This window comes from Serinus canaria, chromosome 10 (assembly GCF_022539315.1).
Source record: "Serinus canaria isolate serCan28SL12 chromosome 10, serCan2020, whole genome shotgun sequence".
Classification (NCBI taxonomy): domain Eukaryota; kingdom Metazoa; phylum Chordata; class Aves; order Passeriformes; family Fringillidae; genus Serinus; species Serinus canaria.
Window position 1 is genome coordinate 16,114,659 of NC_066324.1, and position 25,594 is coordinate 16,140,252.

General features: G+C 41.6%; 1 protein-coding gene across 2 annotated transcripts in view; it reads right to left on the bottom strand.

Moving 5' to 3' along the window:
• The window catches only part of RORA (RAR related orphan receptor A), a 337,214-nt gene that overhangs the window by 178,010 nt on the left and 133,610 nt on the right, over positions 1-25,594 (bottom strand). The gene's annotated exons all lie outside the window — the stretch shown is intronic.

The window sequence follows — 25,594 nt, forward strand, 5'->3', positions numbered from 1 at the left end:
GAACTGAGGGCCACCCCTGCACATCAGCTTACCTGTGGACAGTGTCCCTGAGTGTGCTTCACAACCTCTTGCAAATGTGTTTAAGAGATATTTCACACAAAAGAATAACGCAAATATTTTTTTCCAAGGCATATACCTGTGAAGAATTAGTTCAAGGCCATGTAACTTCTGGTCAGTTGGTGTCTGTAGCTGATTTCTTGACTAAAATGCTGAGAGGATGGTTAGCCCACACTGCAACCTTAATCCACCACAGGTGTGAACGAAAGACCGAAAGACCGGCATTCCTTCTAAATCCTGCACATATGGAAGCCATGCGCAAGTGAAATCAGGTCTATTCAACAAAATAAGTGCCAGGGAAAACCCCTGGATCTTTACTGGAGCTTTGCCACAAGGAACCCGCAGTCACTGCATTTTGCACCAAATTGTTTTTACAGCCATTCTTTCTAACCATTTACAAAGAACTTAATAAAGCCTGCACTAAATAAACACCTGGCTCTGACAACACAAATTCTTAGACTGCCTTTAATCCAAAGATGTTGCAAATGACATTTACTCCCTGGACTTGTCTGGCACATGCACAGGCGTACACATGTGTCGCTGTCTCTTCACAGCATTGAGCCAAACTCATAAGAAACAGAACACAAGAGGCCTCAACAGCTTCAAGTATATCCTATTTTAGAGGTCCAAACTCAAGTGAATTTTGATTCGAGGGCTCAACTTGTTAGAGACAAGAGAAAGCTGGAGCCAACACAGAACTGTGTTTGTTTCTACCTTAAACTAGAACTGAAGTCCATCATCATAAGAGCCTCTTGTATTGTTCACTTCTATAAGTGGGTATCTTGCAGTACCACACACAGATAAACCCCAAACTGTTGTTTAGTGACATATCACATTTCCTTAATTACAGCAGTATAGCATATTTATAAGGCTGATATAATGAAAATGGCTATACAACAAAAAATTGTATTTTCTGCTCTGAGTGCAAAAAAATCTCAGAAAAAACCCCCTGCAGATGAAAGATGGGAGTGGAGGAAAAAGAAAATATTTCTAGGTTCCTTAAAACAACTGAGAAAAGCTGTTTATATGTAAATATGCTTCTAAAACGCTGTAGCTGCTTTTTGTCTGTACAGGAGCTCAAACTGCTTAGTTGGGAGACATTAACCATTCCAAGGCACATTCCCATTTTGCTGAACGCTACAATCCATTGCAGTGCTCTGCTCAACATCACACCACATCCTTCCAGGCTCTGCTCTCCTTTTACTCTCAGTTTGGCTGTCTCTCCAATGAAGGAGAGCAAGCTGTACAGGTAACCACCAGCAGTTGTAACTGTCATATCTGAAGTACAGCAATTGGTTTTGAGCTTAGTAGCAAACCAGTGGCACTGATATGTCTCTACTTAACTTGGACATCTTATATTGGATCTAGAAGAAGCTACTGCATTACATGAAGACCTTAAGTACACAGTAAGAATTCAGATTTTTTTTTCTGTGTTGATTTCTGTGTTTCTGATATTAAGAATCAGGTATTTGTGTACCAGTGGGTCTGGGACAGTAATATATTCAGAGCTACAGTCACAGGCTCTGCTAATAATGATAAACAATGGTGGAAAATGCTCCACCTGAAGGGCTGTACCACCCTCACAGGAGTCATCTGTATCTTTTCAAAAACCTTTTCAGCAAAGTCTTTAGCACCTGAATTATGCACAAAAATGCAACTGTGTCCAAAATACAAAGTTATAAATGACCAACTGGAGTCTGCCCATTGGAGTCCATTAAGAAAAACACAAAATAGAGCAGGACAGAAAATTCTCACCCGGTTGCTGTCGAAATATTTATACAGCAGATCCTCACAGAATTATCTTTTCACCTCTCCATGTGGGAATACAAATCCCTTAAATTTAATGATGCTCTTGGTACCAACTGTCAGGGGATACACATGCATAAATAGTGTATAAATAATCGTCATATTCAGATTCTAGGAACTGCAGATATACATTTTGCTTGCATTTTTTTAACCAGTTTTAAGCAGCATCACAGAAAACTCATACTAAATCTATGTTAATATCCTGCTCAAGATCTAGAAAATTGGAATAAAGACAAACCTACCTCTTAATCATTAGGCTGGCACTCAAAATCACAGTAAGATTTTTAACTGTTATGGTTCTTTAAGAAACACTCAAAACAAAGGGAAATTTGCACACATTGACCATTTACTAAAGCATAACAAGATGAATTATGACCTCTATTTCTATTTTAACACAAGATTTCATTGCTTTGGGCAGCTTTAGCTCAACCTTGAAATATTTTTCCTGTTTTACAATTTGTTATTATAAGAAGTACCTTTAAAATTATAACAAAGCATAAAAAAATTACTGTCTGAGCTCCTGAAAACGAATGCTGAAGCAAAACATTTACTCCATTAGAAATTAATAATACAACTGATCTATAATCTATTATTGAGCACTTGAAGAATAGTTTGTACTCAAGTGGACAGAAATTCTCTCTACAACCCATTTATTGCAGAAGAAAAAATTTAAGAGTAGTGTCACATTTTGAAAAATGTTATTTTATTGGCTGTAATTTTTCATGGTACCTGTGGGAACTGGATGACAGCTCAACACTGCAATTGTCCTTCATGCTGATATCCTTTTTTTAGTTGAGACTACCCTGGGAATACACTAGAAGTGATTTATTTGTCCCTGGACCTGTAAAAGGTTTCAGGAAGGTGGAAATGGATGCACGGCTAGTTGAGAAGAAATAAGAAATGAGCCCAGCACACTTACTTAGGCAGGAAACTAACAACCAGCAGGGAATATTTAATCACTTCACATTACAACTGAGCAAGACTTCTGATGGCTCATCCCCTGCTTGCTGCTTGCTTGCAAGCAGCAAGCTCCAGCGCAATGAGAGATCCTCTGGCACCTCCTTTCCACTGCCATGCTCAGGAGCCAAACCTGCAGCCCTGTGCTGCCCATGCTGCTGGGACCAATTTTCCAAATAGAGCATCCCTCCCCAGCTAGATTTGATTTCATGAGTAGGATTCCATGTCCCTACCAATGGCTCCTGTTCTAACAAAAGCAGCTTTTAAGGTTTAAGATGGATATTTATCCTTTTTACCATCCATACTGCACACACTTATGTTCTGCAACTCTACTGGACTTGCTGACTATTGAGTCAACAAGAAAAACAGCTGGCATTCCCTCAGTCAGAGCAGGTAAGATAACAAAAATAAAAGAGACGCTAAAGACATATTCAAGCTTTGTAACAGTTTTATATTCATCAGACATCCTCCTGAAAGCAGGTGTTTGCTAATAGAAAAAAAGGAGATATGCCTTTAATTTAAGTAGGCCAAATTTTATTACTATTTAATGAAATTCAGCCTTTTGGAATAGCACATTTAAAAAGCACCCAGACAGCACTCTGCAGTTTAGCTCAGGCTGGAGACTGGGGGCTGAGAAGGATTGAGGCAGTCTGTCTAGACACAAGCAAAGGCAGCATCAGAACTTTGCTCTACAAATTAGAATAGTAGAAAACTCTCATTTGGTTTGATTCTCAGCAGGTAACTCACTAACAACAGTAATTATAATCAACTGTTAGTGACAAGACAAAGAAATAGAACAAGTTCCACAGAATTTCCTGCTTTTGGGTTGTTCAATTTATTGCACCATAACTACACAAGGAAATTGTCCATTATATAGGCCTCATGCACAATCCTTCTCCCTCTCAAGCCCAGTTATTACCACCTGGACCATTCAAGCAAAGCATTCCCAATGGCATTGCTGCTATTTAAATGCTCCTAACTTGAGCTGTGCAGCCCCCCTGTAGAAACATGCACATTTAGAAAGAATGCATTGAGATCAGCAGTGCTCATAGCATGCTTTAAACTGGAAAAAAACCAAACAAACAAACAAAAAAAAAAAAAAACCCAACAAACAACCAGAAATAGAATGTCTGAAAAGTCCAAATACCACATGCAAATTTAAGCTCCCGGGCTCCACCTCATAGTCCCACAATGTGTAACACCTCTCTAATATATATAAATGAATTAAAATGTATTGTGAAGCATAGCTACTCCTAATAGCTTCAGCTGAAATGCGGCCATACTGTGTTCCTTGGATCAAACAATCACAGATATGCAAACACAGCCTTCCTTACCCAGGCAGAGAACATTCCACCTGGAGCACCACATCACATCTCAGCAAATACAACACAAGGCCCAGCCCCCACTGGGGCTCACAGGGACCTGTTATCAACAGATTTGTACATCACTTACAGAAAAGGACATCAGATTTTGTCCATGCTGCAAATTATCTTCCTGTGCAACTATAATCAACTTATACCCTATTTACAATACATTGTCATTTGTTTGTCCAAACTTGCTATTTGGATGATTTCTCAAGGACACTTTTCAGACTCATTTTCAAAATACATTTCAAATGCTCAGCAATCATGAACTTACTCCCTTTATTTTTCACAACTTTTTGAAGTAATTGAATTAATTTTATACTTTAGAAAATTAGTTTCTATTTATGCAGGGAGTAACAAGTCTTTATTCTGAGCTACAATGAAATCATTTTCTCATAAAATCCATTCAGAGAGAGCCTTCAGCCTCCAGAAATTATAAAATCTTTTATAATTTTGTTATCCCTAAAGTACATACATCATAGGATACTGACAGAGCAAGCTTGAATATTATTAGGTTTTATTTGGGCTTTACTTCTAATATTCAGGTGTACTGTCACAAAAAGGAAAGCACAGCTCTGTGATCAGGATGTTGTACAAGAACACAACATTTCTGTTAACTTCTCTCTTAATTCAGTAGTTTTCCTAGGCAAACTGCACTGCTTCCAAATAATTTTGCATTATAAAATCAAAGTGCAGTCACAGAGATCCAAAAATGCTCTGAATTTTAGTCTTTAAAATCAAAACAGCAGCACTGTCCTCAGATATGCACTCTGAAATTGTCTTTTCTCCCATACACTTGGACACCTTCAAAATTAGACCAAGGTAATTATATGATTAGACAAGGGAAATAAGCATGTAGTTACTCATTTTAATCTTCAAACTATAATAAAAAAAAAAATAAGTCTAGACAGTTTTTGTCAAATGAGCTCTGTAGAAGCAGTTGTTTCCTGCAATTCAAGTTATATTAGGCAGAACAAAACCAGAATGACTTGGACACTGCCACAAACTGATACTCTAAAGATAAAACAAATGGATAAAGAACCACAGGCAGCTCCAGGCCTCTGAGGCTCATGGGCAGAATTTATATCCATTTATCTGTAACAGTAACTATTCCTGCTCAGTTGTAGTTTTGAAGGACTTCTCCAGAAAGCATCAGATAGAATGCTGAGCTGTCAGCATCCTGACTATCCTTCTAATGATACTCCCAGGAGCAATAACTGTAGGAATGGAACAGTTTGGGATGCCTGACAATAAATATCTTGACCATTTTGGCTCCCTAGAAGCAGAGAGCCCTTGTAGGGGAAAAAAGTTTTTTTGAAACTGAGGGCTGTGAGTTTTGATTCAATATTGTTCAAGGCCACTCAAGCAGATTTCTGGAAGTCTGCTGCTAAGCTTTTGAGCTCAGCTCTCAAGTGCAATGTGCTCTAAATACATGACCTGCATTGAACTGCTGCCCCAGCAAGCTGTAGCTATTATTCACTTCACAATACAAAGTCCACAGCACTTGAAGGTTTGATCTACATGATATATTAAATACCTCTCCAACACTACCTTCTGTAAGAGAGCACAGCCATCCAAACTCTGCACAACACCATTTATCAACCACACCTCATAAAGACATTTTTCAAGTGCACCACCTCTTTTTCACCTAGATGCAATTCTTAGGCAGAACACAGTAAAAAGAATGAAAATGTTGTGGAGATACAAAGCTACAGCATTTTCTGTCATTGAAGACTTTCCCTTTAACTCCCATTACAGCCTCTGTACAATGTTCCCAGCCTTTCTATGGTCTCTGTTATTAATAATTTATGGACTGACTCAATGGGTTCAAAAGGAATTGTTCACAAAGTGAGGAACAATCTCTAAACAAATGCAACATTACCATTTGTTTTTGGTGCTTTTGCCATGTAACCTTATATTTACAAAACGAATTCTCTTCGAGATTAAGGACAGATTTTGTTATTCCACACTAAAGCTATGCACGGCATAAAGTAATCAGACAAATCAGGTTTCTCCTTTGTTTTAATTCACATGACAAATACACATTTTACATCTGATCATAGAACATTTGAGGCCCTCTCAAAACATAGAGACATTCAAATATTTATTCGGAAATGAATGAGAAAAGATGCTTTCTCAACATGCTGGTACCCTACCGTGGTTCTGTCCTCATATTCATGAGGTAACTGAGCAACAATCTCTTTGAATCAGTTGTGGTAGCAGAAATGTCATAAGAATGCTCAAGACTTGCATTATTTTTCACCATGCTGTGAGCACCTGTGACTTGGTGACAACCCATTTATTTGCAGTGCAGGAGACCTGCAAGTTCAAACCTAACTCTGCATCCCAGCTCTCCCAGGACACACCTTCATGAATAACAAGCGTAAGGAGGAGCAAGCCCCTCATCAACCACACTCGGTAACAGACTGATGAACACCTCAAACATGAAAAGCAAATGCACTAAGAAAGGACACAAGAAAACAAGCTTTGTGATTGAAGGAAAATTAGCATTGTTAAAGGTCAAAAAAAAAAAAACCATGGATCAAAAGCTCTTTTTCTCTTCCAGTTAGGTTTTCTTTTGTTTTGTTTTTTTAATGCAGTCTGGGATCAAAAGTCTGTCCATAATGAGGCATTAGAGAAACCCCGCCTTGGGAGAGGATGGAGGGAGCAGATCTGGAAACCCTGGGAACAGATTCTCATGTCCAGGAGAAAGTAAGGAAAGGCTGCACATGGCTCCCTCAGCTCCTGAGGGACATCTGACTCTCTAGAAGGACAAACGGGAATGCAGACCAACCTGTGGGTTGTTGTAAGATCAATAAAGCTCCCAGGACACTCTCAAACTAGCACAGGTCTGTGCTGTACACCCTCACAGCCTGTGTGAGTGCAGCAAAAGGCATCTGAAGGATGCCATTCCCCAGTCAGACACTGAGACCCTGAGAATGTGGAACACCATGGAGCACAAACATGTTCCACTGTTTCCCCTGAAGGACTCTGTAAGTAGCAGAGCCAATGATCCTGGTCAGCAGGCACTAAGAGCATTTCCTGCTCTGTCTGGTTCCACGAGGAACTGATACACTCCAACCCTGATGCTGTAACCAGCTCACTGGCTTTTCTACACAGCTTTGCTTGCAGAGGCCATAGTACACATCAGAGCTCTCCCTCAACTGCCACCATTTCCCCCTTTTCTAAAAATATGATGTCACATTTTACCAATGTAACTGCAAATGCAGGCCTCACCCTACTAGCTCTTCCTTCTTTAGGATATTAGAGAACTGTGTGACTTCTGGGTGGAATTAAAACAAATGGGTCAAGATTAATTAGCATCACTGGAAGTTACCATGGCTAAGTTGGAGTCTGCTGTTTTATTCCCACATCAAGGAGGGCTGTACCTGGTGGAACGAGGGCCCTGCTTTATTCTCAAAATGCCAAATTTCATCTTGTAGGGACAGGGCACACATTTCCTCACATGCTCTCCATTTAGCAGCTGCCTTTTTTAAAATGCCAGCAGTGGAAAGCAGTGCTGACAGAGTCAGTCTCTGGATGAGGAGCAATATGCACACACCATGTTCCCTCTCCTCCACCAAACCTGCTGTGGGCCCTTGAACAGACTTGGTCTGAGGGCAGCTTTCTTCATTTTAGAAGAAAATACCTCCGGAAAGAAAAGGAGAGGCTACTTCTCCCCCCTCCCTTGACATTACCAACCTCCTCAAAAGTAGCAGAGAAACCTCCCTAAAGCTTTTAAAATGCCAGTTTTTCTTCATAGTTTCTTTTCTACTCAGATGTAGGTATTTGCATATCTGTGTTCCAGCTCCACCATGGTAATTTCCATAATAGTTCAGGAACAGTTTTATTCAGAACATTTCCAGAACTGCCAGAAGTGAGAAATACCTGGTATTTTACCAGAAGCTCATTCCCTCAAGAGATTTCTAGACAACTTTATCAGAATTGGCTCTGCAAGCTGTCTATTGTAAGGTTTTTTACTCTAACAAAAACTATTTCTTGAAAAGCAGGAAGTCAGGGCAGAATAGAAATAATAGTAAGAAAAGCAGAATAGTTCCTTACTTGCCTCTTTGGTGTCAGATAGGTGTGACACGAAATTTTTATCACAGAAATTATCCTTTATCATAAATAATGATTATTTTTTCAAATTAAACAATGTTCTTTGCCAAAAGAAGCAGCTATTTACTCTCCAGATCTGAAATTGAAACAGGGCGGTATTTGCCACAGTGTTCATCTGTTGGGTCACTGACAAAAACAAGTTGTGAATGAGACTTGGGATATTTAATGACATTCACTTGAATTATTATCCCTGAACTGAGAATTTTTTTCTCAAATTTTTGCAGACTTTAACTACAGGGAGATGTGCACTTCTTCAGCATGTGTCTAGGATTACAGCAAAATTCACACAGCTCCCAAGATACAAACATTACATTATCATGTTTGATAGAAGGTAATGGGATTTTTCCCTGAAATGGTTTGCACAGTCTCTGCAGCAAGCACAAACTGTTGATTTACACCAAGTACATTCATTGGAATTAGGAAAACATTTAAAAGCCAATAGCTGAAATAAATTGCAGAGGTTTAGAGGCCAGACTTGCCTTTGAAACATAATTTTCACATCAAGCCAGTACACCCTGTAATATTTGGGTTTGTTCAGATTAGAAGAGGACAAAAACCCAACTGCATCAATATTAGCACTGGTTAACAGTCAGTTGTTTTCTGAAGCACAGCCAGCAGATGAATCAAATACAGTGTCAACCATATAGAGCCTCTAGAGCAGGGATGAGACAACTTGGCAGGAGAACGAGGGGAAATCATGGGAATGTGATCCAAGAGCTTTTTAGCTAAACAGCATGACACCTCTTTATTAGCCTCAGCCAATATTGTAATGCAGGCCTGCTATCCTGCATAGTGTGCAAGACACGCACATGTGAAGAGCCACAGATAAAAACTGGGAAAATTGACACAGCTGACCTGCTGTCTCTGCATTCTCAGTCCTTCCTTGGATTGTAAAAAGGGACACGTGGCTGGATGTTTGAGTTCTTCACCAAAAAAGGAGCAAACAACACAGAGGCATTACAAGAAAGGCATTTGAAGAAAGCTGGTTTATATTCCTTAACTAACAAAGCCACCACAAAACCAGGACTTCCTGCTCACCTGTGCAGAATATGAGAATATGGATTGCAGTCTAATACTGGGCATTACTCTGAACGCAAGGAAAAGCCTCCATGCTTAGAAAGGGTAACAAAAATTCATAGTCCACTGTCAAGAAGGCAAGATGCACTTCCACAAACTGCTGAGCAGCCCACATAACACACTCATTCAAATTCAGATTCTAGAGTACTCTGTGCATTAGACAGTGAAATGGAGATCCAGAAAAATCAAAACATTCCTGCTTTTTCACAATAAACAATTCAATCTGGCTTTTCCTCCCCATTCCTGTATGTACATGAACTTCATTAACAAACATGCACCAAAAAGGTGCTTGAGGACAAATCAGTAATTGCTCTTTTATAACAAATCAGAAGTTACTGAGAAAATCTGCCATAAAGAGTCTGTCAAAACAAGTCCCTTATGGATTAACAGAAGCTAAATCCTCGGTCAGAGATGTTTTTCTCAACAGCAGTAAAAGGGCCTTAGTATCAGAAGATCTTAGAAAATATCCTGTCTTGCTCCCAGAAGGGGTATCTGAATAGTGCTGCCTTCTTCAGAAGCACAGATTCTCTTTCCTCCCTTTTGTTTTTATACAAGCTCTATCCTCCACAGCAAATACAGCATTTAACAATTACTAGAGCAACAACATTGATTCATTCCTCATTTCACTGGTATTGTACTAGGACAGTACCTTTAGGAACATTTGCCTAGAATCAATGAAAGGCGATTAACAACATTTCAGCTCAACATGTTTTCAAGTAATAGCCCACATCATGTCCAGGGAATACACAGAGTCAGATTATTAATTTTTTTTTAATGCAGAAAGAGTAGAGAGTCATCTTTGCTAGTCATACAAGTCAACATTTGCTCTTTCAATCTGTAAGAAATTTTAGTGGAAGATTGGTTTTAAATAGTCAGAATCTTGACACACGTCAAAACCTTTCAAACTCACAGTTTGAGAAATTAGTATTTAACATGCTGTCAGTGAAGAGGCATCATGTTTATTGTATTAAAGTAATTTGGACAAGTCTTTTATTTTGACTTGTCACTTGAGCTTACATCACTAAGAGAACACAGCATCTGTCTCACTCTGAGCTGCTGGGAAATACATGACTGCCATTGACAGGCACTAGGAACAACACAGGAGCTCTCCCTGCACAGCAAATGGACCAGGATGTGCCAGCACCAGCACAACCACACTCACCTCCTGGACTGGAGCAATATGTGTGCTTTTCACAAATGCTTTTCTGACTGGAGTTTACCAAGCTCCCCTGGATTGTGTGCCCTGAGCACAAATCAATAGCGAGACAAAAAAGCACTCCCATGTTTAGCTTATGAACAGACCCCCTTCTTTGCCAATGTTTATGTTGGTCTAATACTGTCCAAACAGTTTCTAGCACTCAATTTTCTTTTCACTACAGCAATTCCTTTCCAGAAAAAAAAAACCAAAAACCTTAGGTTGGCAAATTATGAACCACGAGAACTATTAATGAACAGTTGGTGTAACGTAAAAGCAAACAAGGGTTTTGTTTCTATGCCACAAGTGGGCCATTAAGGGAAAAAAAAAAAAGAGGTGGCTGTTCACTGAATTGGAGCCTTTTTCTTTATCACAGAATTGGCAGTATTTCCTATGCAGAAAAGGAAATCTCATCTTGAAACCAGCTACTGCACATGGAGAGACTCCACACAGTGCAGCCCACCAGCCTCCAAAACAGGGCTGCACTGCCACTTGGAAAGCACAGGGTCACATCAAGTACCCACACAAACACCTGCATTGTCCATTGGTTCTGTACCAATCTCCAGCTGCTTGTAAAAACCAAACACTTGTAGATGTTATCACAGCCTGGTTCACCAAATCAAGCAAATACATGAGTCCTATAGATTAACTGAATTCACGATCCCCATGTTCAGTTTTATCCCTCAACATCTCATGCAATGTACTTTTATCAATAATATCGCAGAATGCTCAAGAGAGTCCCAACTGCAATATGGAACTTTTCCAGTGTAAAGCTCAATACAGAAATAAAAATAACATATATATAAGTGATTTAACAACAGTAACCTACTGCTATTTCTTTTTATTATTAAAAAGAACATCTATGGGCTGATCGTGAACAGGTCACCAAGTTCAGCGCTCGTCATTGGGTGGCTCACTTAGCAATTCTGAAACAGATGAATCATATAAAATACACTCTTAAATCACACACAAATCCTTCTGGTGCAAATACTGATGGCATACAGCACCAAAACCTTATTTATGGAAAAACCAAACTCAAAACTTTAAACTTTGTGGTTTCTGGTTTTCAACATCTTAAATAAACATGAAATATAAATGCTTCTCCTTGAAAAAAAAAACTTGCTTCTGAAGATCTCAGGAAGACAAACTCAGCTGGCTACTGACTGCCAAGAGACTGTCAGCGGAATCTCCCAGTGGTCAGTGCCACTCTTAGGTGTGACAGACACATGTTGGACACGCAAACCTGTCCCTCCTGTCTGACAGAGAGCACAAGCATCCAGCTGAACGCAGCTACCAGGAGCAGGAACGCTTGGAACACTTTTATAGAATCTCTAAAATGGGAGCAGACGTCTCTCCAGGATCTTGGCTGCTCCACCAATCCATACGCTGGAACATCTACTGGATAAATCAGAAATCTGAACAATTTGCACAAGGTACTGCCTTAATCCACATACATTAAAGAACTCTTGGCAGCACTGCCTAAGCACTTACTCTAATACAGATTTCAAAGAGTTAACATGAGCTGTTCCATTCATATATCATATTTTATATTTTCTATCCTGTATTTTTGAATAATAAATCAAATAAAATGTAAACAATATATGCTGTTACAGACTAATTTTTTTGCAGCCTAAATTCCACAGCTGTAATCCTTAAACTTCCTGAGAATTTTCCAGTAGATACAACTAAATGAGCGAGTGAATTCGAAGCTGATGTATTACAGGCATCCTTCTTGAGTCAACACAATCAACAGGAATGCAAAACTGTCAACATTTCAGATCTGCTCTAATTGTAAAGCTGAATGCCAAGCCTCAAAGGGACCCTACTAAAAGCAAACCACATTCTCTATCTACTTCTCTACTTCCACTCAGACCATACATGTTACTCTTAAGATGTGCTTTTCTTCAGGCATCCCTAAGGGGAACCAAGTTAAAACGCAAGATTTGCTGGTTCAAGATGTTGACAATGTAAATTTTGGCCAGGTCGATGTTCCAAGTTCAAACTGTTCAGACATTTTATCTTTACAATAAAAAAGCTGCATTAGGAAACCTTATCAGTGGCCTAACTTTAGATTTAGAGGTGAAGAGCTTTCCTGAAGGACCTGACTCCTTGAGATGATACTTCCTAACTTCATATACTTTAAAACCTCACCTTGCACCAAGGCAACACACGGCCCTAAAAGCCACTGGTTGGTTACTTATCTGAACAGCAAGAGAGTCATTAGCATTCCTCAAAACAGTGAAAATTGCTTGTTTATTCTACCTTAACAACAAGAAACCAACAGAAAATTCTCCTTGTGTAAGACCATAAGCTATGTCTGCAGAATAAATCACAAACTTCAGATATTTTTCTCATTCATCACTAAGTTAACAACATCTCAGAACATCTGATAAATAATTTTCTAAAGCATTAATAATTATGGCTTTCCTAACACAGACTTCAAGAGAAAAACCCCACTGTCCTAGATTTTAAAGGAAACATCTTGTGCTAGGCAGTAAGTTAGTGAAGCACAGCCAGGCATTGGATGTGAACTGTCCTGTTGGCATCAGCCCTTCAGCTCCCAGCCTCTCTGAACCTCCCTTTCATTACAGACTCTGCCCAGATGACGAGCAGCTCTCTCCCTAAACTGGACCAGGTACAGCAGCTACCTCAGCAAACTCACTCAGGCCCCTGTACCTCTCATCCTACGGGAACTGTGGAGCCTTTGGCCGTGCTCTGACTTGCAGGAGCACCTCTCAGTGCTGCAGTGAGCTGAGACCATCCTGATGCCTTCTCAGAGCTCAGGCTCCGTGCTGCTGCAGCGTGGGCTGTGCCCTCCTTGAGCAGCATTCTAGCTGCTGTCAGAGTGCAAGTGGAGCTTCTTCCCCAGCTGAGCTCCATCTGCCTGCAAGCAGGGATCAGCACTGACAATCAGGTGCAAGAATAGGACATAGAAAAAAATGCAAATAAGAAGGCAGACAAATTCAAAGCAAAGCCATAATATAAGAAACTAAGAAATTAAAATAGTTTCCAGAAATTGAACAGAAGAGTCTTATATGAGCTCTCATCTCTTTTATTGAGAAAAAACTCATTAAAAATTGTGAATAAATCCTGATCTTGAGTGAGTTCTGAAGCAACAAGGTAATGTACTGAGCAAGAACTCTGGAGAGCACTTATAAAGCTTCTCAGGTGGGAAAAGCATGACTTGTGTCTAACAAAGCCATGAACCAAGGCACGCCAACCTTCACACCAGAGACATACTCAGCTAGAGCAATAGCACATAACTGGCATTTACAGACACTCTGAACTCCTGCACCTGCCTCAGAAAACACAGTGCAACACAAACTGAAAAATTCAACTCTCGGAAGAAGAAATTTAGACTATTTCTGTTGGTCTAAAAGAGCAATAAACAATGAAAATGAGAAGTATCAGTACTGCAGAAGCAATGTGTGGATTGGCAGGTACTACTTCTCTTCCTGTGGCAGTTACCTGTGCTTGGAGCTTGTTCAAGCTGCTTACAAGAGTTTTGTCAGACAGTAACCTTCAGACTCCAGACCAATTTGCAAACAACATCAGTTGCCTGCTGCCTTAGAGTTCTCTACTTCAGAACAATAATTCATGGGTTAGGCACATTATAGAGAGCAAAACTGTCAAGGGACATAAATATTGTATCAAACAAACCATCCCATTCCACTGAGTCTGTCCTCTGACACCCACCAACTGCAGTGTTTTACTTACCATCATTTCTATTTCTGTTCTCATTTACTCAGCTACCTGTTCACATTTCATCTACCATTTTTAAGTCTCAGTTTACTAAATTTCAAATTAGGCTCAAAAGGAGGGAGTTAAATAAAAATAAAATTATTTGCATTAAAAGGACTACTGAAGTTATGGAAAGTACTACTACACCACACTAAATATATCTGGAATGGGAAAGTGCCACACCAGTGGAAAATACATTTTATGGCTTTGGCTTACTTTGGGATTACTAAACCATGGATGCTTTGTACAGTTATTTACACAGTCCCATGATGTAAGAAGCTTTCTATTAAACCTGAGTGGGGAAAGTTTTGGAATAGCAAAGTTTAGTAACACACCCCCAGACACCAGAACATTCCCTGTGTGGAGGGGAAGCTCAGTTTGAAAGCTCACTGAAGCTGCATAGGAGTTCAGACACCTTCTTCAGGAAACAGTCCTACCAAATCTTGTCCTCCTGAAGAAAAAACTCAGTTCTTTCAGGGGACCTTTCTTCTTTTGAAGAGCACTAATAGCCAAGTCTTTGTCTTTGAGCAAAAGTGACCAAGAGCATGTGTCCTACAAGCATGTGAACAGAGGGATATGTGCTGAACAGAAATCTTCCACTTGTAAAGAGAATGGGACTGGTTTTGTGGAAGAAAACTTGTTGTGGTTTTTTACATCAATGTCCCATCAGCAGACTAAAAAAATCAAATAAGTGATGAAAACATCCCCCCCTCATCCCCATTAGTCAATTACCTTTCAGCCACATTTCTTAACAGGTAATCAAACAGCTCAGCTTATTTATACAAGTCCTGTGCAATGAAACCGAGTGCCTGAAAATGTTTTTCCAATACTTGAAATAATATCAATAATTATGCTTTCACCCCCCAATATTTTAAATAATCTAAATAATTACAATTTTTTAAAAGTTAAAACTACCCAAATTCAATCCTTGACCTTAATAAGGGCTTGAGCACCGAGCCAGCTAAAAAAACTGGCTGATTGCTGAATTATCTCATTCAGTGCAACCAAAATTACCACAAACTCTCACAGAAGCTTTCTGAGATGTTCCAATTACCAAACAAGTCATGAGAAACTGCTCTGCTGCTAAGTTCCCAGTCAGCACCTTCTGAAAGATGGATTGTTTAGAGATGACACAAAGAAAAAGAAGAATCTGAGAACAGAAAAGATTTAATTATAATTATTCACATTCATAAACACTGCGTGCTAGACAGAGTCCCTGTGCAATTTGAAATACAACTTATGTTTATTCACACCTCACCGGATATTTGTTTGAAATGGGTCCTCAGCAAGAATCTCTGAACACTTCCTACAGGTTTGCCCAGTATTTAATTGAATGACAGACCAAAGAGACATGGTGGACTCAACTATGAGAAAAACAGAAGACAGACAACAAACAAACTCAAAAAACAACACTGAATAATTTCTAGGCTAAGAATTCCTGCGTTATTTTTCAAACGTAGATACATATCTGCATATGGAACCATTCACATCTGCTTAAAACAAAAAGAACAGCACAGAAGTAATTAATACACCAACTGAAAGGAATGCCTACAGATCCTGGATTTGGACAGCGAGGATGACCCTTCCCTTAACAGTGAGCTCTAGAGAGCTCTAGTAATCTAGAGATTACTCTAGAGCTCACTATTAATCTCTGGGCTGCTACCACTGCTTAAACCTGTTACTATTAGTTTCCATCTCCCACAGCTACTAACCAAAGAAGCTATCAAAAATAAATTATTGTGAACTAAAGCCCTGCATTTGGAGTTGCAATTGCATGTAAACAAGGCAAGCTTCAGCCAGAGCTACTTGTTCCCCTAAAAGTGCATCCCTGAGAAGAGGTGATACCAGAAAAGATTCAGCGAGAAATAGAGAAAAACCCAAACTTTTATAAGAACAAAGAACAGAGGTTGTAAACCTCTTTAACAATTTCCCCCTCATGTAGGTGGCTATGTAATTTATTTAAGAATAGACCAAAGAAACCAGAAATCAAGGCATGAAAATTAATTTGAAGTCAGCTGGAGAAAGCTCAGTTCTTGCAATAGTATGGCTTAGGGCAAAAAGTGACAAACATTTTATTCTCAGTTACACATTTCTTTGTAGCAGCTCCGGCAGATTAAAGACACAGCTGCCCAAAACCTTCCATGAAGCTTCAGTTCCCACTGGAAGTTCTAAGTTTCAATCCAAACTTCAGGTGCTGAGAGATAGAACATAGAGTAATCAGGCCAGCGGAAGGACTAAGATTAAAAACTATTAAATAAAACGAGACAACGGTATCAGAGAGAGGCCGGCTCCCGAGAGCGGCGCGCTCAGGCCATGCCCCGGCCCGGCCCCGCTCCGAGCGCCGCCGCCTCCTCCTGCTGCCACCTGGCGGCCACGGCCGGCAGCGGCCCGGGCTGGGCCCGCCGCGGAGCCCCTCACGGCCGCGGGGCTGCGAGTCCCAGCTCCCTCCTGCAGAGTCCGGCCGCCGAAACGCGGACAATTTCTCACGGTGCCTTGGTTTCTGTGCGATTGGGCAGCCCCTCGCAGGGGCTGCTGCCACGCTTCGGAGCCGGTGAGGCTCTGGAAGGAGCCCGCGCTGCCATGTCCGGCCGCCGGACCGGCCTTTCTTCCTCACGGCGCCGTGTCAGAGGTTAAGGGCAGCTAAGAAAGATCGCCGTGATTTCGGTTTCGTCTCTAAAAAAGAACTTCAGCATGCATGTTTTGAAAGGACGTTCTGTTTTGTCACGTATATGAGTTTCAGATACGGTTTTCCTCTTCCTCCAATGAAAGGGAAAGGTTGCACTTATGTATCATCTCTACAGCTCTTTTATCAATCTATCGGGGTTTTTTACTGGCAATGAAAAAAAAATGGTCTTTGACAAAAAAAAAAAAAAAAAAAAAAAAAAAAAAGAAAGAAAGGGAAAAGCAATCTTTTTCTAACACATTCAGTTAGAAATCCCTAAAAAACCCCAAATCAAACCAGCAACGTCCCACAAGCAGCAGTCAGCACCCAGGAGAATGAACACAGCAGGTGGCACTGACCAAACAGACAATTTCATACAAGTGTCCAGTAAAAACAAACCCCAAACCATAGTTGCTTTGGTTTTTCCACATAAAGAAATATCAGGAAATAAATAATCTGCTATTCTGAAATCTAACCAAGCATAGGAAAGAAAATCCAACACTTTCTCTTCATGTAACTAGCCAGCTTGGCCACTTCAGAAATCTCATATTACTGCTAGTTAACCAACCATGTAATTCTAATTTGTTATCACAGAGCAGGTACTGTACATGCTTATTTAGTCCATCCACATGACAGGGTAATTTGTAGTTATATAATTTCATGGTAATTATAGTTGGAATTACTATGTACAAACTGGGCATTTCCAATGTAATTATCAAAAACTAGAGGCTCAGTATTGACATGATTAGTGGAACCCTCTCAAAACAAAGTATTATGTAAGAGTGACTTGGAGGTTGTTTTTCGCTCCTCGTTCAGCTTTGTAATCAACAAGGAACAACAGAGCAGAAACAGAGACCAAAGCCAATATTCTGTGGTGTGGGTGGCACTTACCTCCCAATGAGCTGATTAAAGTTGCTGATTCTACTCACATTTCTGATCAAGGATGACACAACTGTCCAAATGTTACCCCTCCACTGTAAAATTTTAGTGGATAAAAAGAAAAATTATTTTCATGTTAGACTTTAATTGCTGGATTTGAAAACACACCAGCGCTAACACCCTTCTTTCTGCTATATTCATTATCACACAGTGCTTGGTTTCTACCTGTGTCTCGGACACAAGAGCACAGAGACAGCTGTGGAGAAAAGCAGCCTCAATATCTGAGACACAGACATGTCACTGCTGTCTTGGCCTTATTTTTGTACAAGTGGTCCAGGAATTAAAGGGCCTATCAGGCTACGTAAATTCTGTAAACTGTTTCTCCCCAGTCATCTTCAGTTTGCAGCTTGTGGTCTCATTTGAGAGCATTAATTCAGGGGAGCATCTCCCAGGCTTAGAGTATTCAAAGCCCAAGAGATGCTGCTGCCTTTGTGTGCAGAGCTGGTTAAACCTTTGTATGAACATCTGGAAATGAAGCACTGGGCATACACAAATATGCAGAATATCAATTCAAATGTGCCAATAATATGATCAATACAAATAAAAGCTAAAAATTGGAAAATTCACAGCCATATCAGGGTTGAAAATTCTTAGCAAACCACAGAAAGTCTGCCTATTATGGACAAAGACAAGATACCGGCTGTGAACTTTGAGTCTCATCAGAAAGGATGGAAAAATAGCTGGCATAAAATAACTTGAATGCAGTATTAAACTAAAATTATTTCACTACAGCTCCTCATTTCATGCAGATATTCCACCACACCCACCATGACATGCTGCAAATGTATACCAATGGTTGCAGCAGTGAGCTCAGTGTACTCAGTTAAAATCCTGGAAAACTGACAGGCAGGGAAGACTGAAGGAGTGGTGAGGAAACAGCAGCTCCACAAGTGTATTTAAGTCAAAGTCCCTCCTTCATGAACCTGTTTATTGTGCTAGTAATGTGGCCTGTGTTATTACAAGTAGTTTGTAATCAACAATTAAGAAGTGGGAAAGATGATCTGTCAGTGAAAACTTTGAAGAAATAGTTTAACACTCAATTTGTTTGATACTGCAAAAAAAACCCAACAAATCAAACACCGTTGTAACTGAAAACAAAAGCCAGCTGGCTGGGGAGAAAATGCTATAGGAAGGGCAGAACTACAAAATGAAAAACAAAGTCTTTCTAAGCACCAAACTCCCGACCAAAAGAAGGAGTAGAGAGAGCAGAATGCTGTGCTGGAGGTTGTTCTGCCCTGCTTCAGTAGAACTGGATGTTAGTTACAGCTGCTTCCAGAAGTGATGGTTGAAACCAGCCTGCAGCAAACTTCTTTTCCTACTTGCTTTATTTCTCTCAGACCTTTCCTATCTGTGTGGTTTCCTTCTCCTTGCTCCCACTCAACCTGCAATGTTCCATTTCCTGGCTCCAGAAGTAGCTGCTAATACTTTGGCAATGCAGCCTCTGGTGTGAAGTATGTGAGAAGCCCTGTAGGCAACACTCACATTGAAGTTACCCCAGCAAGGAACACCAGAGGCAGGGTGAGCGAGAAGGCAGCACGATGCTTTCCAGCACTGGACAGATCCCTAAGAAACCAGTTTATCAGGCCACCAGATTACATTGCAGCTCAGAACAGAATGTAAAAACATTTTTCAACATTTAACATGAAACCTATCCAGCATGGAACTCCTGCTCTAGAAGGTGGCAAACCCAAGCAAACTGGTGTGTGCAAGTTTTACCGCAGGGTTTTCCCTTGCTGTGGGGTGCTCTGGGGGCAAGGGCAGGGGAGGGACCCTGGTAGCCAAGAAGTGAGAAAGTGCCCTTTCAGACCAGGAGCTATGCTGATATCACAGCAGCAGTGACTTTCCTGAGGAATAAGGCACAGGCAAGTAACCAACAGAGGCTGCTGCCACTTCCCATGAGGCTGGGCTGCCATTTGAAACAGCAGACAACCTTGTAGTTTGGGTCTGATGCTCCCTTGCTCTTAATGACCCCATTCTCTAGATCCAAACAACAGCAACAAACCCCTTACACTTCCATCTTTTTTATGATTGCAAGCCAAATCATGGCTTTTACGTCACCTCGAAGAGAAGGCATTAAAGACCTCCAGGGAAATGAAGGAGCAGCATCTGTTCCTGGGCAGAGCCGCAGCCAGGAGCGAGCCCCTAAGGGCGGCTGCACGGGGGGCTCCCCAGGACACCGGGACACAGCCAGGACACCCGGGGGGCTCCCCAGGACACCGGGACACAGCCAGGACACCCGGGGGGCTCCCCAGGACACCGGGACACAGCCAGGACACCCGGGGGGCTCCCCAGGACACCGGGACACAGCCAGGACACCCGGGGGGCTCCACAGGAAAGCGGGACAGCCCGGCTGCTGTACCCACCCGCACCTGGGGAGTGCTGCGAGGCCGCTTCTGCGGCAGCAGGCGACAACTCCCCGGAGCTAAGGGAGAGCCGCTCTATAAATAGAGCGTTCCCAGAGGAGCCTCCACACGCACAGAGCCACTCCGCCGCTTTAACCCTTTCATCAACGCCGCACACACAGCTGAGGACGCAGACCCGGCAAGGGCAGCGCTTGTGCCGCTCTCAGCCAGAGCCCCGCAGAGAAGAGGGGCTCAGCCGGGAGCAAAGGGCCAAGCAGCACCACGAGCTGCCATCCTGTTCCCAGACTCACTGCGGTTCACTGGAGCTCTGGCACCCTCCAGTGAACCACAGCCCAGCTCCTGTGCACTCACAGCCCTGTCCCTGTCACAGCAGAGCCCGGCAGCCAACAGCACTGCCCAGGGGCTGCGCACACAGCATGGAGGCTCACATGGAAACCACGGACCGTGGACACCCCGGGCCCAGCCAGAGGCCACTTCTCCACTCAGGGACACGGCCAGCCTTCCAGGGGGCAGCAGTGGGCAGCTGCACACACAGGAACTGAGCATCACTTGGCAAAACACAGTGACATCCCCAGTGAAAAAGTAAAGCTTTATTTCACACCTGAAAAAAAGACACCAAACCATGAGGTTCAAGAAGTTTGACTGTACCTACTAAGCTGATTAAGGAACTCTGCCAGAAAGAATCTCAGATCTCTTGACACCCAGCCCAACTACTCCCTCTTCTAGACCCTACTAACAAGGGACCTGTCACTCGCTGTTTTAACTCTCAACCTTGTCACTACAGAAGGACCTGGCTCCTTTGAGAGGAGCCTCAACAGCAAATCCATAAATGATGCTGCTCATACTGCCATGGAAATGTGAGAATTTCAGATGGTATTCTCCAGCAAGGAGCTGAATGATTATTTCAGAACCCTTTCATAGGAAAACATGCTCTTTTCCTGGAGCATTCTATTTTTTCTCAAAATACTCATCCATGATAAATACTCTCAGGCATCAGTTTACTTAATTTTCTTTCAGGACAGAGAACCATTTCAGACTCAGCATCAAATCTGTAATTCTTCACAGAAACAAGCCTGTCTGCCTCAGTATTTATCCGCTGAAGATTCTGTTCTCTCTTTTATCATCCCCCACAATGACTTACAGCTATATTTCCTGCAGACAACTCTTGCACAACAAGTGTAGAGAGCCACCCGCTCAGATCCTGTACCTCTCCCTTTCCTGTTTACACTGCTGCCTCCTCAGAGAAAATGCCTGCCTATGCTGCCACAATAGGATGTTTGGTAACAAGACCTTGCCCTTAGCACTGGCAAGAGAGCTGGAAGGTTCCCCAAATGAGTGTGCTCCTGAACCTGGCATATATTGCCCCAAAAGAGCAGAATATTGTGTTGCTGTACAAATGTGACACTTGTGCAGTGTCACACCAGCATCCTTCTTTTTCACCCACTGTGTTATCAGGATGGCACTCCAGGAAAGAGAGTATGAGGAAAAATCAGTGAAAGAAGCTGTTAGGGAAGCGAGGGATGGTCAAGCTCAGGAACACAGGTGAGATGCTTGCCTTCACATGGGACTGATAACCCACACCTGAGCAATGCACAGAGCAGCCCAGATGCAAAGATCAAAGGTGGAAACAAGACAAACATCCAGGCTTTTACCTGGGAGATGCAGGAGGACTGAACAGGAATGTTTCTGAGAGGACTGAGAGCAGTTGCTACAGTTCTGGTCTCTTAGAGCAGCCAGTTCCTCTCAGTGGAGAGTACACACATGCATATATTACTCTGCCTTCTTCCTCCCCTTTTTTGTTCTTTGGTTCAGGTTCCAGCCTAGTGGAAATGCGTTGTACAATCCCCTGCTGTGCTACAAGTCTCCTTTTCAGTTCAATTAACGAGCCATAAATAACACGATGAAGGTGTCAACAAAGAGCCTAATTTATCATAACTTGTCAGAGCAGCGCTTCTGAGGAGGAGAACGCTCATTCACAGTCTGCTCTAACACACCAAGATTTATTCCTTGCCTGGTACCTCCCTCTACTCCCTTGGCTTGCCAAAATTTATCTTGTGCTGCAACCCTCACAGGTGTACCACTTTGACAAATATGCTGTGAAGTCTGGTATTCATCACAGGCAAGTCTTTGTTGGGAAGGAGGCCGGCAAGAAATAAATTTGTTTTAGAAAGAAGGTGCTTGTGATTCAGTGTGCTCAGGGGTATGGGGAGAGGCAGACAGGCTCATTATTTTTAACCTCCCTGTGTCTGCAAGAGAAGAAAACGAGGTAATGTAGTTGATGTGACATTACAGTTCCTGACTTCATTACTTGCTGCCTGGTTAAACAAGCACCTAGGCAATTACTACTACTGCAGTCTTGCTTAGCTTCTCTTTTGCCTCACACTTGCCTCCAATATGAAGGGCAATTGATGGCTGCCAGTGCATTTTATGGAGGGGAATTTTGCTCACGGCCAAGTCCTTTACGTAAATTAAAATTCATCAGCTCAAAGGTGGTTCTTAAAGGGCCCAACTGGATATGAAGCTACTAAAGCCATTGTGGACACCCAAGGCAGCACTGTAAGACAGGCTGAGGCAGAGGAGAGTCTCTCAAACAAGACTGAGAGCTGTCTTTACCCTTATGCAAGGCTAAAAAACTAAATCAGTCTCACTGCTCCAGATTTACACCACTTCAAAACCCAACTGCAGTTTTGTGTCTTCCTTGTGAACATAAAGCGCAACATTTACTGACTGTGGCCTGAAACAGACTCACAGATCCAAACTGGAATTTTCAGCATGCAAGAACTGAAGGCAAATTCAGCTGCACCTGAATTGGATGTCTGCAAGAAGGCACACTGCCTGTAACAGTCTGAACCAGGCATGAAGATTTATCATTGCCAACAAGTAGAGTTTGATATTCTGAATGCAAACTGGCACAATTCTACCAGCACTGAGACTAAAGGTAACTTGAAAGTAATTCCTTTTTAGAGTTCTAATACAAAAAACCCTCCAAACTGTCATACTGGAGTGATATGTGCCCAGCAGTCTTTTAAGTGTGATACAGAAAGAAGCAGAAAGCTCAACAGGAGAACTTAAAATTCCCCAAAATTACCTTTATATGATAGAAATATTTACTGGGGGGAAAAAAAAAAATCAAGACCAAAGCATTTTACTTCTCAGTCTTTGGACTGACCAAATAATGTTTTGACAGTAAATTCCAACCGCTAAGCTGTTATCCTACAGGTGTGCAAAGTGGCTCCCTTACCTCTGAAGAACATGCAGCTTGCAAGCAGAGGCTCTTCCTCAGCAAAACTGGCCATTTCTTTTACAGCACTGAAACCCTGATAATTTAACACAGTTCTGTTAATTTTGCTACAAAAAAGTAGCACTTGAGATTGACCTAGTGCTACCAGAGTGTTTTTATTAAAAAAAGAAAATGAGCTTTGTAGTGGCTGCAAAAGCCAAGCAGAGAGAAAGGCACAGGCAGCCTAGAATTATACACTTGCAAGAAACTTTCATCTGCCTTTTCCTTTGTTTTTTTTTTTTTTCTTAAGAGAAAGAAGTTTTGAAATTTGGAGCTGACAGTCTCTTGGTTCAAGAAATACCTAATTAGCATAACAGCAGCAACATGCTAAACAAATTAACTGCTGTGGGGTCACAGTGGCCTCCCACTGACACAGATCCAGGCAGGCATTTATTTTGCTTTGTTCTAAAGGTTGCCCTGGTTTGTTTGAGTCTCCACTCCCTCACATAATTTACTACCAGTTTCCTACAAGACAGAGTCGTTCCACATTTAAAATACTTCTAAAAGCAATTAAATCTAAGAAGTTGGATGTTGCTCCTGGTTCTTACCTAACACAATTTAAAAATCACTTGGCAGACAATTTCTGGAGAAAAATGCTTTCCAGTGACAGAGCAAGGGCATCAGCTCTTTATACACCTCTGATAATTCAGTGTTAGGCCATTTTCATCACAGTACAAGCACCTCAGTCTCATTCTGCACAGGGCAAATATGCTCCATGTTAACATATGAGAACCTGTAAGATACTGAGCAAGGATTTCTAAAGAGAGCCAAAAACCCTCCAAAAAGTGCCTCAGTGCAAACTGCTCGAAGACACAATCTGCAAAAATATTTGGATTTGCAGGATACATATCAGGCTTATGTAAATATGCACAGGGATAAACATGTGAAGGATATGTACCAATGCCTTTAACTGGAAAAATAAAAGCCCCACCGTTCTAAGAAAACCTTTTGATCAGAGCATGTTATCTCTCAGCCCCCTGTCAGACTTAATTAAGGGAAGCACATGCACAACACATGCAGGGCTTAGGTCCCAGCATGCCTGACACAGCTCCAGAGGTGGGTGGCAGATCAAGCTTTAGGCCACTCTCTCTCCTCCCTGATCCTGCTGCTGACTGGAGTCCAAACTGACTCTTGCCAGAAGTTACAGTTGTGGCTGGCACAAAAACAAGAACTGTATTTCATTTCAGGGTTGGAAAATACTTTCCATTCTGCATTGGAAGAGAGATGAAAGCCCTGAGAATGTTGCAGAAGCGCTTTCGTAGAACAGCTGACAGTCTGGTAGCCTCAGCAGATACCTGAGACAAAGGTGCCACAACAAGCAGAACTGGGCCTTGAACCTCACCAGCCCACAGGTTACCCCCCAGAGCTAGAGAGAGTCAGTTACCACCTGTATTTAACCCACTGAAGGATTAATCATTACTTCAAGTGGTTTATTCCCAAATCAGACTGAGTGCGAGCAGAGCTCATGCTGATTTAAGCACTGTTCCCCCTTCACCCCAGAAGTGACAGTGCTTAAATCACTGTCCCCCCTTCACCCCCTTCATCCCACTGGCCATGTCTCAGCTGACAGCATCCTTCCTGCCTTTCTGGTTGCACAGCACTGACTCGTCCTTGTGGAAATACTCCAACTCCCATTTTAGGCAAGGGATGCTGCATTTCAGTTAAAACAAGATCTGCATAAATTGGGCTCCAAACTGCTAAATTTTTAGAGTAGGCTTTCTTGCACTTCTCTTTTTCCCAAGCATACTAAGAAAACCAAAATGTATTAGGAATAATATTTATCAATAGAATATCAGTAGATTTATCAATAGTAATGTATCTTTTCATCAGACCACAGGTTATGATGTGAAGCCAGTGCCTAGCAATTAAGTCTGTCTGTTATCTTACATCAACATTCTAGGTACACTGACCCATGAAAAATAAAATCACAGTTGCAAGAAAAAATAATGTACATTTACACAGTTATTTGCTTATATACATGTACTTGACAGGCCATTTTGTAAAAGCTGAAACAAGCTCCTGTACACATCATGA